This window comes from Triturus cristatus, chromosome 3_1 (genome assembly GCF_964204655.1).
Source record: "Triturus cristatus chromosome 3_1, aTriCri1.1, whole genome shotgun sequence".
Taxonomy (NCBI): Eukaryota; Metazoa; Chordata; class Amphibia; order Caudata; family Salamandridae; genus Triturus; species Triturus cristatus.
Genome location: NC_140583.1, coordinates 1,031,954,711 through 1,031,968,279, shown reverse-complemented (window position 1 = coordinate 1,031,968,279; position 13,569 = coordinate 1,031,954,711). Strand labels below are relative to the sequence as shown.

The window sequence follows — 13,569 nt, the reverse complement described above, 5'->3', positions numbered from 1 at the left end:
GGCCCTAAGTACTTGGGATACCATTGACTAGGGACTTACGGGAGTAGAACTACCAATTGGGGATTTATTTTTAGGGATGAAGCACTGGCACAGCGGACCTGGTTGGCAGGGACTCTGTGCACTACAATTGATACCACATCAAAGCCAGGCAAAAAGTGGGGGGCTACCCATGCAAAAAAGGCACTATATCACAGGCTGCTGTTCCCGGCTATTATTGTTTAATTAAACGTCAACTGTTCCTGATTGCCAAGCCTTGCTGATCTCCTTTTTGATGATCAGAACCTGCTTACAACATTCACATACACCCAGCACATGTGGTCCCTGTGCATGTACTCCACAGTACTACATCTCTCCTGTAATGTATTCCTCCTATGCACACATACACCCGTCACATGTACTAACCACACATGCACTGCACAATACTGCACCATCTTTGTGCTGTACACCTTCCAGGCAGACATATAACTAATGCAGTCACTACTCCTGCGCTATGCAGAACTCCACATCTACCTGTAGGCCAAAGATGAGGCAGACGGAGGCACAGGAGGCACAAGAGTAGGCATAGAACTTAAGACAGGCGTGCAGGCAGATGGGAATCGAGAAGTCAAGCAGAGACCGAAATGGCCTTTCATATATCTTACGGTCACAGTGCACGGCACACAGTACTCAAAATGCAGCCTTCCTCTCACCCTCCAGCTCTTTCGGTGCTGCAACTTCTCCACACCTTCTCTTTTGCTTTTTGCATTTCCTACCCATTATGTCCACACGCTTGCTGACTTGTGGCTTGTAGCTTGCAGCAGCAGTGACTTGTTGCGGCTTTAAACTATTGTGGCTGTTTGCTGTGGTGGCATCTTGCTGCTTGTAGCTTGTGGTGATGGGGGTGGCAGCAATTTATGGTGGCATACACCTGCATCTCGGGGTTTGCTGTACTCGCTCTCTCACTCGGCTTGTGGCTTGATTGATTGCAACAAACCTTTGTGAGTCATTGACTCAGCAAGTCAAATCATTCTACTCTACACCACTCCAAACAACTCCACTCTACTTTACGCCTCTCTACTCCAAGACACTCTATTCCATCCTACGCCATGCTATACGACTCTACGCCACTCTACTCTATTTCACTCCATTCCACACAATGCCAGTCTTTGCCACTCCACTCTATGCCGCTCTACTCTAAGCCACTTTACTTTACTCCACTCTACTCCACAGGACTCTATGCTACTCTACCCTACACCACTCTAATCCACTCTACTGTATGACACTTTACTCTACTCCACTGTACACCACTCCATGCTGTCACTCCATTCTACACCACTGTAATCTACGCCACTCCACTCCACTCCACTCTTTGCTTGTCACTCCACTCTGCTCCATTCCACAACACTCTACCATGCGTACTCTACCCTATGTCACTCTCCTCTACACCACTCTACCCTACACCATGTGACTAACTTTTAGCCATGCTGAACAGCAGCCATGCTGCTGTACAACATGGCTAAAATACAGTAGCAAAGCCAATAGATCTCACATAGGTGAAACCATTGACTTTGCCAATGCTTGGTATTACTGTTCATTTTCCTGATAGTATCACAAAACTTGCCTTCAGCAAGCAAAAATGCATGCTGTCTACCATAACTTGCAAAACACCTATACGGCGTGTCTACACGAGTTTAAAACTATCCGGACATTGCAAATGCGGGCCACTTTTTTGCCTATTTGATTCGCAAATGGGGCACTTTTAATTTGGTGCCTGGGTCTATTTCCTCTCACAGTCCAGCGTGCTCTATTGAGCTTTGTGAGTACTCGCCACGCAGTAAAAGGTCGAAATACTGGAGATTCAGGGCCCTAGGCGGGAAATGTAACAGTACCCAGGGCCTCCTCACAGACTCGTGCAGGCGGAGAGTTAACCGGGGAGGGAGCAGGGCCCCCCACATCTGTTCCACAGAAGTGCTGATGTGGCCAAGAAACAGTGAAAAAATCGCAGGTACTCCAGCAGCAGGAATGTATGGCTGTTCGGCTCTGCAGCCCCTTTGAGCACTGGTATCTAGCGGATCGACTCGTCACTTTCCTGCCCACTGAGTGTGCAGGAGGCAGTCAGAGGATTGGATGCCGCGTTCCTGCTTCTAGAGAGTAAAGACCGGTGAGTGTGAAAAAAGAGAGTGAGAGAAATAACGAAAGAGAGAAAGGGAAATAAAGAGAGGAAGAGCGACATAGACACACAGAGAGGGATAGAATAAAAGACAGAGAGAACGTGAGTGACCTCGTGCGTGTGCAGGCCCTTGAGTGCTTGAATCCCACAGTGGCGGGAGTCGCCTCTCACTTCCGCATTGAAAGTGGCGAGTGTGTGAACACGAAAGAGAGAGTGGGTATCTGAGAGTCCGGTGAGTGTGTGAAAAGGGTGTAGTGGAGCTCATGAGACACACAGACCGTGAAAGAGAGTGTGGCGAGCCCTGCTGTGAGTGTACGATTCTCTGTGTAGTCCATGCGAAAAAGTGTGAAAATCTCGTACTGTGAAATGTGTTGAATTCGCCTTTTCCGTCGCCTATTCCCAGGGGCTCTGGGGCTGAGCGTTCCTTGCCTCCAGCAATTACCAGACACAATAAAAATGTCAAGATAACTCCGGTGATATATGTTCCTCCTAGAGAGAGATCAGAGTTTTGTCTAGTTGAGGATTTACCTGATCTTAAATTACACAGAGGTTTAATATGCCTGCTGCCATGAATGTGCATTATGCAGATTACAAAGTGCATATAGTGTAAATAGGCCAGTGGGTTTCTGCTTTTCTAAGAGACATCCTTTTGTTGATTGCAGTTTATAAATTAAAATCCTAATATATAACAATGAATTATTAACTGTCATCAAAGAACTGCATGCACACTGCAAAGTATAGATTAGAGCATAGATTAATGTTGCAATAAGGATTCATTTGGGTAGGAATCGATTCTTATTATTAAAGAGAACCCCCAACTAAGGTGTTCCGTTTTCAGTTCTGAGTTTGTGCTTTTCCAGACCAAGCACTCTCAAACTACACTGCCTACCAGTATGGATGACATGTGACTCCTACACCTTGTAGTCCTCTGGCTTATGTAACATTTCCTATGCACTGATTTACACACATATGACTGATTGTCTCTGTGTAAATTATGTGTGATGTAAAATGCTCTGACACTCTAAAGTGGCATGAGTTACGTTATATAACCAATTAAAGGCATCTGAAAGAGAGTGGTTATGGAGACTTGAGTGGCACTGTTAAAAGGCGGTGGTGAGGGAATCTGTGCCTCCACCACAGAATTCAACGAACATTATTGCACCGGGCTAAAGCCGGCCCTGCCCAGGGGCGTAACTTCAGGAGGTGGGGGGGGTGTTTGGGGTGTTACACCCATCCTAATAAATGCATTTTCAGATGAATAGTTGGGTACAGGTGCTCTCAGTCGGGTATAGTGAGGTATCTGTCGGATTTCACTTGGGATTTTTGCAAAGACACACTGACAAAAACACACGCACACACTCTCATCTCTGTTTTGAAAGACCTAAAAAAAAAATATTTAACAAAATATTGTGTTTCTCTCATTTAGTACTCCTATTAACCCCTTCCCCGCTCATGACGGAACCACTCCGTCATGAGCCACGGGTGCGCTGTGCTCATGACGGAGTGGTTCCGTCATGCTGCGGCCGTTGGCGGCCGCTCCTCCCACGCGGCGCTAATTCCCCGCCTGTGCGGGCGATTAGCGCAGTGGGTGGAGTCATGACGGAACCACGGCGTCATGAGCACAGCTCACCCGTGAATCATGACGGCGTGGTTCCGTCATGAGCACAGCGGCGCCATCGACCCCCCCAAACCCCTCCAGCGCTGCGGCGGAATTCGCGCCGCAGCGAAGGGGTTAATATGTATTGCTCTCCCTTTCTACTGCCTCTTAAGCCCCTCTCATGTGCCCTGCTTGTCATAACATGTATTATATCATTATATACCAGCAAGATGGTTGGGAAATCTGATGTCCCCCCCCACTCTTACTGATTAAGCTATGCCACTGCTCATACCTACTTTCTCCAGCATCAGTGGAGATTACAGTAAAAGAGAGGCAGTTGAACCTGTTGCCTAGCGTTGTTCCATTGTAAGCTTGTAAATAAATCTACAAAACTGCAAAAGTTGGATGGCAGACAAAGAAACCCTGTCAAAACGTTGCCACGGGTGGCTGGTGTTCAAATCGTATTCCACTCTAAGAGAATCAGCCCTGCTAGCTGCACCTTACCACCTGAAGCTCAAACAGTCATTTTTGGCCTTAAGATTTGGAGAAATAACTATGCTAGACCTCATGCCAAAATGGAGGATGTTCGGTCAAAGTGAAGACCAGTCCTGCCGTCTATGCCACCAGGGGCCTGAATCTCTGCTTCACATTGTCTGTGTTTGTCCTGCTTTTATTTCTGATCTTTACAGACTCAGCTCTAAATAGGATCTTAAAGGTACTTTTGACTTGTGATATTGTGATCTAATGACACAAGGGTTATATATTCATAATATGCACAATATGGAATTTCAGGGTTGCACTTTGAGTATCACGATATCACTATAATAGGAAATGCAATATATTAAGGGAGCTGATATTTATTTTCATAATTTGAATTGGATGCTTATGTATTTAAACCAGTTATTTCTTTACTCATTCTTTAATTATTTCTTAAATGTTATTTTGTATACATTATACTGTCACAAATCAGTTCATTTGACTAGCCCTTTGCACTGGGTGTAAATATTTTGGGTTTTCTCGATCTTATGATAAGTTTATTTATCATTACAAAATTGCATTCTATGTTACTTCCAGCCTTGAGAAAGTCGTAGGCTTAATGCCAGTGACGACGAAACGCGTTGGCACAAGGAATTGGAAGATCTTTGAAATTATACAAGAAGAATAAGAAAATAAATTTATTCATTTGTATTATTCTGTAAAGAATGTTCCTGATTATTTTGGTGACGTGTGCTCCGAAAAAATTGTGAATGCCACTGTGCATATGGTTTTATAGATTTATTTTATTTGGTGACTGTTATGCATATCAGCTTACATCGTTTATAAGATGGATTTTCTGAGCACCATAAATTAATTCTTATGTGCATTACAAATAAAGGTTACATAACATTATAAAGAATGGGGCAGGGAGCGCCTGGAGCCTTAGTAAATGTGTGGAAAGCCGCAGCGTGTGTGCATGGGTAGACGGTGTATGGGTGTTTGGGAATACACAGGAGCCCCGAAAAGTGTATGGGGAGTGCAAAGAAGAAGTAGTGTGGGAAAACCCCCTGATAAAAGCGGTGGCAACATCCACAAAGGATGTCGGAAGCAACAGTGCACGTATGGGGAGTGTTTGGTGGTGCCCCAGACTCCATTATCGATGCGTCAAAAGTAAGTCTTACCTTGAATGTTATGGCCTTATCGCCAAAGAAGGCATTTTGTCCTTCTTTCAATTTGAGTGTTGTGAATACCAGCCCCAGGGAAAAAACATATAGTGTTTTCATTAGAGAAAAACACACTCAAAGGACTTGTCAGGTTATGCCTATGTTATGTTATGAGATTATAATCTTAAAAATACCGAAAAGGTGTCCTGGCGCTGAGAGAGAAACCAGCTACAACATCAATCTAAACCACAGAACAACAGAAGCATAAATCAGTTCAGTCGTAACATTCCATTGTGGAATATGGATCATAAACTGTACTACCCAGATTTAAAAGGCTTTCTAAAGTGCAAACGAATAGTGGTTTTCCACAGGATAATGGGCGGAGTGTGCCATACCTCACTGTGTCCATCGAAAAAGCCCTCCCTCCTAAACATGCATGCTCACATTTGAGGAATGTGAGGGGAAAGGTGATGTGATCTATTTGGAGTCTATATCTTAAACCTTTATGTCAGGTAAACAGGAACAGAATTATGAATAGCGTGGTGTACTTTTCAAAGACATTTACAAACAATCTGTCTAGCCACTGGAAGCCAGTGTAGTACACAGTGCAGAAGAGGAAGAGGCATGCCAGGACAGACCCAGAGGTAACTTGGCCACTGTATTTTGCATCTGCTGAAATGTATTCAACACAGCCAGAGAAGCACCCAAGTAACAGAAATTACAGGAATCAAGCCAACTAAGAATGGTAGCCTGAACCAATAGCTGTTGAGCCACTGACGGTAGCAGCGGCATTATTTACCTGAGAACCCTCAAGAGGGGAAAAAAGGAATATGTCAAGGTCCACATGCAGCAAACTAAAAACCGGTGGCAAACGGGCAGATTCTCAGAATCTGCCCCTTTGCGACCGGTATTTTTGCATTTGGGATGCATCATCCCAAATGCAAAAATCGCAAATTGCGATTGCATTTAAGGAATAGCAAATTGCGATGCCTTGAATGCAATGCAAGATGCCATTTAACATAGCGATTTCACTATTAGGGTCCGCTAATTACCGAAAAATTATACCTGATGGTAATTAGCGAAAACTTTGAAAAATGCACAAAAGTGTATTTTTCAAAGTTGCAGGTTACACACACACATGCTACACAACATGTGAACACATATCAATGTCAGGGGTGCAACAGGGTGTCTTTTTGGCACCCTTGCACCCTTGAAATTGCATGCGCAATTTCCATTGATTCCTATTGGCCTCAAGGCCCATAGGAATGAGCGGGTAGCTATTCCCTAATTGCGACTCGCAATTTGCGAGTCGCAATTAAGGAATGTTTAGGAATCGCTATTTTTTTTAGGGATTCCTACCTGCATAGGCATTTGCGATTCCTTATTAGCGAATCCTAGTTTTTGCTTATAAGGAATCGCAAATGACATTGTTGATGCATGTGTCTGCAAGTGATTAGTCTGCTTTAGCAGCGTCAAAGTCTCGCCCAAGTAGAAACTCAGGGGAATATTTATCAGCCCCTTGCGCCGCTGGTGCGTCACTTTTTGGACCTACCGGTGGCGCAGTGTGGTGGTCCATATTTACAAGGCCACGTAAAGCCACCCTGCATGGCTTTTCATGTCCTTGTAAATACGGCCCCTTTTCATGCAGCAATTTGTGTGAAAAGGGCCTGCCATGGGTGTTTCTGCGGGTGTTCCCATGCAACACCCATGGATTCTTCCGTATTCCCAGATTTACAACATTTTATAAACCTGGGAATGTGTCAGAATCCTATGCCTCCCCAGGGGAAACGTAAGGAGTCGCTCGTTTTTCCTCTTTCTATGCGTGCTGCATTCTGCAGCACACATAAAAAGAGGAAAACACCTCACATGATTGTTTTTGTGCAGGAAGGAGTCACTTCCTACACCAAAACAATCTCCCATAAAAGGCAGACACCATGGCACAAGAGTGCCTGAGTTGGCGCATGGCAGCCAGTTGTGCGCCAACGAAGGGGAAAGTACAGGGTTTTGACATATTGTTGTAAATATGACGCATCCCTGTGCTTTGAAAGTGACTTGGCAGTTCGGGCTGGACTGTTCCCATGAGACACAGGGTCAAGACTGATTTGCATATAGCCTTGTCTAAACTGGGGTGGCATGTTGAGCAAAAGAATGATGGATTTAACCCATATCTCTTGACTTGGGTGAATGTTTTGATTTGTTCTGCATTCCATCCATCAATTGTGTGTCTTTTGAAAGCGATGCAGTGCAGCCAAATGGCTTGGGGTGCTGCGCTGCGTCATTTTCTTGTAAATATTCCCACCAGATTTTTCACAGACTGAGCTGGGAGAAAGTGATAAGATCCAGTAGGGGGCCAGAATGTAGAAGGAAAAGTTCTAGTCAATCGAAATGGAGCCACCCACAAAACCTCAGTTTTGTCAGTATTAAACTTCAGATCACAGGAATGGAGCTAGGATGAGACTGCTTACATTCCCTGATGAAATGCTTCTAACAGGACGGGCCCCGTTTTGTCCTGAGTTATAACTAATTACTGTTATCTGCATAATTCATAAAGTTGACACCAAAAGAGATGGAGAGATAGATAGCTTCAGGGAAAAGAGTCAGCAGAGGCTGCAGAGTCCAGCAGGGTGCTATGCAGACCCCTGCAGCCCATGTACATCAAGGGCTCACTTTCAAACCAAGGCTATGAGTATCCGTGAGATATTGGACACTCTGCGGCCCCTTCCCAAATTCTGCAAGGTGGGGGGGGCGGCATCAGGTTTCATTAGACCTCTGCTGAGGACCTTTTGAATACTTGGTTCCTGCTTGGCTTTGATTGGCTCATAACAAAAGGAAACCAAGGGTGCAGAATGCAGAGAGGGAGCTGAGAGATCTGCAACGTAAGAATTCCTAGGAGTGGGCTACAGCATAAGCCAACTATTGTGCAGTTGAAACACACCAAGGATAAAATCTGTCTTCTTTAATAGTGTATGGTGATAACTCTGTCTGAATGTGCTGATCAAGGGATTTTGCATAGTGACTAATAATACACACCGAATGAGCAATCACCTTAGCAGGTATAAGAAAGGACTATCTGCTTCCTACTTCAATCAGGTCAAACTTATCTTGAAAAGCAAACAATGTAGACTGCCAAACCTCGAAACCCAGGCAGAGCCTGGGAGGTAACACATTTCACAATTACAATTCATTGCCCAACATCCTTATGGCATTCAGTCATTGGCGATGACTACGCCAAGTTATATTCCCTGCTTTCTCTACTAAAGTTAAGACTTTTATGTGCTTGCTAAAAGTGGTGGAGGGGAGTAAAATAATTCAAGGTTATACTTTCAATTTAGTCATACTCTAAAGGACCACAGACTCAGAATTTCAATTTTGTGGGTTTATTATAAGGCTAAAAATAATTGAATATAAACACACCTCAGTATCAGAGTATATAGATATATGAAAATCAATACAGAGCTGAGTATATGAATATAATTCATGCGGCATAAAAGGCATAAAGTGATGAACTCCAAAATCAGAATACAGCATAGAATAGAAGCTGAGTCCAATTATCTTTTCATCTGGGAGGAAAACAAAACAAAATCTCTTTCCCTGCACTGCTATTAATGAGGGTCCTACCAATCTCTCTTTTGGCATATCCCAAAGGTGTCAGCGCGTGTTGACTTCCTAAGAAGTATTTACGTGAAATGGGTCTGATAGCTTAAAGCTATGGAGCTCGCTCTAAGATGCTCCTTCTCCTCGGAAAATAAGCAGAAGACTCTCGAATCTGTCCCTGCACATGATACAAAAAGACAATGTTTGTGAGAAGTTGGCCTGGTATATGCTGTCCACTAGTTATAGTGGACACCTTGCACCATTCCAAACTACCCCTTATTGATGATAGGTTAAAGACATCCTTATTTGAAAGCTATCCTAGTGGTAGCTATAGAGAGCAGCCTTCAGGCTAATTCTTGAAGGAATGTAAAGCAGCTTGTTTTACCAGTCTATAATCTCTTGAATGGCTAAATGAAAGAGAACCACACCAGGTATATATATTAAATATATGTATTTATTTCTAAACACACCTTACTAGTCTCTTTATGAGGCTAGGGGTCAAAGCACATATGTTACACTTCAAATAACATAGTAAATTGGCACAATATACGATAGGCCCTAGTGGCGAACCAAACCATATATTAAGAAAGTGGTATAAGAACAACGACATGAATAGACACAAGGCCTAGGGCCTGTAGAATCGCTGGGACCCCAAGGAACCACCCAAGGTAGTGACACAGGGGACCCACCGGGGGACGTGTGCAGTGTGAGAACACAGCCGCGAGCTCCCGTTAGCTTCTATGGGGAAAGTCGCGGTTAGAGTTTTAAAGTTTAAGAACACTTAGGAGTAGACTATGAACAAACCCTTTTGGACTTAGATGGTTCTAGGGCCAATACCTACGGGAGCACCGGAGTACTTGTGTTACCTCACCCAGGGAAGCCGGGTGCATAGGTGTCAAATGGTGTCGGGTCGCGTCGTCGTTTTTAAGTGCTGATGCCAGGAAGAGGAGAAGTGTCCGAAGGGATCCAAGCCTGGATCGAAGATGTGAAGAACCTGAAAGCAGAAGGGACAGAGTCTGGGTCACTTGCCAGTGACCAGGGGCGCGATAGACAAATGTTCACCGATGTCGGGTGCTTCAGGTGCGAAGAGTGGAAGCTTGACTCTTCAACCACGAGGACCAGGAGGCCTCAAGGATGACCAGGAGCTGGATTCGAGCTGTCCCACAAAGGATGTCGAGAGCTGCAGCGTCAGTGCCCGGATTGGACACAACAAGCCTTGACAACGGCAACCCACACAGGAAGGGGAGAAATGCTTCAGTGTGGACCAGCAAGGTTCTGGGGACTCCCCAAGCGATGGAGAGTCAGGGCACATCTGGAGCAACAAAGAAATCACAATTAAAGTTAAAGTTTCCTTCACAGGGACCAACCAGTCAACAGACCAGGGATCGCGAAGGTACCTCGAGCGAAAACACAAAGGGCGGGCTCACTGAGCACTTCTGGAGTGTAGTCCAGCAATCTTCTGTGGAAAAGGTGCTCGGGGTCTGGGCTACAAGTAACCCAATGCACAGCCTCAAAGGATGACGATGAAGCTGATGCACTTTCAAATGTGCTCGGTGTCCAGGGATTCCGGTTCCACAGTACCAAGGAGGGCTACGGGTCTCAGGTTTGCTGGGGACTCGGGTCAGCCTCTGTGAAGTCAGGAAACCCACCTCCTGTGTTGCAAAGTCTTCGGCATCTGGCGGGAGCTTCGGAGATAAAGACCGGACAGATGTGTCTTTGGTGCCTGCCAAGAAGGGGAGTAACTACTTTACTCCAAGGGAGATTCTTCAGTCATCTAGTCGTGTAGATCGTCGAAGTTCTGGGATTTCTGTATCAGAGTTTCATCCAGGTGTAATCTAAAGTTCTGTAGCCAGGGGTTCCTTTCTTATACCCAAGGAAGGGGTTGGACATACTCTGGGGACCCACCTATGGGAGGGTCGGGAAAGAGGGGTGGCTACACTCATTTCCTTTGTCCAGTTTCGCGCCAGAGCAGGGGCTGGCAGCCCTTGCAACTGGTTTGAGCTGGACTATGCACAGGGACACCAAATGTGCCCCCAATGCAGACTTCAAAGCACTCCTCGAGTGCACCCACCCAGCCCTAATCCACTATTGCCTGTCTGGGAGGTGGTAACACCTCCCTGTGACAGGAAACCTATTGTCCGGGCCTCCCCTGCCGGAGTTTCACTCAGCAGCAGGAAGCCAGACCCATGTCTGTGGCAGGCAGCATCCATTTTGTGATGCCAGGGCTCTGTTAGCTGGTGCCGGGTATACCGTTGCTGTCATGTCTCTCCCTCTAGAAGGGTGGAATCATACTCCCACACCAGTTATTGGTGTGGGGGTATGATTCCAAGGTGTTTGACACCAAACACGATATGTTTCCGTGCAGCCATCCCAATGTTAGCATATACAGCGAGGTTATAATGCACTTAAGAGTATATGGTCAGTCTGCATCACAGACAACCCCGGATAATAGATTCTGAAGGCTGCAGAGGAGCTCTGCTCATGCCTCGGCACCCTCTCACATAAAACCAAGTATTCTACCTTCAGGATTGATAAGGCCTGCCATAGGGGTGACTGATAGGTTTATATGTGCAGTGATAGGGTGAGATATAGTGAACCTATATCTCAGTAAGGGGTGCATGCACCACCTTACCCAGGCTGCAGTAGCAGACCTGTGGTGTCATTTTGGAGGGCTTCCCAGGGGTGGCATAATACATGCTGCAGCCCCTGGTAGGCCTCTGGGGTACCTTTGCCCTGGGTACATAGTATACCATATACTAGGGACTTATAAGGGCACCCCAGAGTCCAATCTGTGGTGTACCTAAGGTACAGGGAATCAATTTAGAGAGGAAGCAGCTAGGCTGGGGTCCTGTGTAGCATGGCCCCAGCCAGACTAAAGTCGAAAAACAGTGAAACATCAACAAAAAGTGGGGGTAACCAAAGAAGCAGATCCTACTTTCCTACACAACCCCTCCCCCCAAACGCAGGGACATTAAACTAACCTTGACCAGTTGAGTCTTCATGTTCTAAGTGGAAATATCTGGAGAGTCCATCTGCATTGGCATGGTTACTCCCAGGTCTATGTTCCACTGTATAGTCCATCCCCTGTAGGGAAATGGACCACCTTAAAAGTTTGGGGTTTTCACCCTTCATCTGTTTTAGCCATAAGAGGGGCTTATGGTCTGTCTGAACAATGAAGTGAGTACCAAACAAGTATGGCCTCAACTTCTTCAGAGCCCAACCCACAGCAAAGGCCTCCCTCTCAATGGCTGACCAACGTTTCTCTCTGGGAGTCAGCCTTCTGCTAATAAAAGCTACTGTCTGATCGTGACCTTCATCATTCAACTGTGACAGTACAGCCCCTCCCCCCAACTCAGTTGTATCTGTTTGCACAATGAACTTTTTGGAGTAATCAGGACTTTGCAGAATGGGAGCAGTGCACATGGCCTGCTTCAGGTCATCAAACTGCCTGAACTGGCTGAGAACTTTTCTGCAGTCAGTTTGTTGCTGGAGAGTGAGGTTGCCTGCCAAGGCTACACCATCTACTGACCCATCATCAGGGTTCTGAGAGAGCAGGTCAGGGAGTGGGTCACTCTCTTCCTCCTGTCCCTCAAGAGTTGCCATGAGCAAGCCCATGTCAGCCCTGTTGACATATGGTTTCAGTATGTTGACATGGAGCACCTTATGGGGGCTCCTGGGAGCTCCAAGGTCTACCAAGTATGTTACCTCTCCCTTCTGTTCAACAATTGTATGGGGGCCACTCCATTTATCTTGGAGGGCTGCTGGGGCCACAGGCTCCAACACCCACACTTTCTGCCCTGGCTTGTAAACAATCAGCACAGCCTTTTTGTCATGCCAGGCCTTTTGTAATTCCTGGGTAGCCTCAAGGTTTTTAGTTGCCTTTTTCATATACTCTGCCATCCTGGAGCAGAGACCAAGTACATAGTCCACTATGTTCTGTTTAGGGGGTTTGAGAGGTAACTCCCATCCCTCCTTCACAAGACACAATGGGCCCCTAATAGGATGGCCAAACAAAAGTTCAAAAGGGCTGTAACCAACCCTCTTTTGAGGCACCTCCCTGTAGGCAAATAAAAGGCAGGGCAAAAGGATGTCCCATCTGCGCCTAAGCTTATCTGGGAGACCTTTGATCATGCCCTTTAAGGTTTTGTTAAATCTTTCAACTAAACCATTGCATTGTGGGTGATAGGGTGTGGTGAATTTGTAATTCACTCCACATTCCTTCCACATTGCAGTCAAGTAACTAAACATGACGTTTGCACCCCTGTCTGATACTACCTCCTTAGGAAAACCAACTCTTGAGAATTCACCCAAGAGCGCCCTTGTCACCACAGGTGCTGTGGTGGTCCTAATTGGAATTGCGTCTGAGTACCTAGTGGCATGGTCCACCACCACCAGGATAAATCTGTGCCCAGAGGCTGACTGAGGATCCGCGGGACCAACTATGTCAATCCCCATCCTCTCAAAGGGAACCCCCACCACAGGTAGTGGTATCAGGAGGGTCTTTGTGGTTCCACCTGCCTTCCTACTGGCTTGACAGGTGACACAGGAGCGACAAAACTCATTGGTGTCTTCAGACATGTGGGGCCAAT

At 45.9% G+C, this 13,569-nt stretch overlaps 1 protein-coding gene across 1 annotated transcript in view; it reads left to right on the top strand.

Annotated features, from left to right (window-relative positions):
* The first annotated feature begins 2,018 nt into the window (after window positions 1-2,018).
* LOC146861445 (NXPE family member 2-like) overlaps window positions 2,019-13,569 on the top strand; it is a 474,101-nt gene continuing 462,550 nt past the window's right edge. Inside the window, exon 1 of the mRNA XM_085645739.1 lies at window positions 2,019-2,140. The gene's annotated coding sequence lies outside the window, so the exon portion shown is untranslated. The remainder of the gene's footprint in view (window positions 2,141-13,569) is intronic.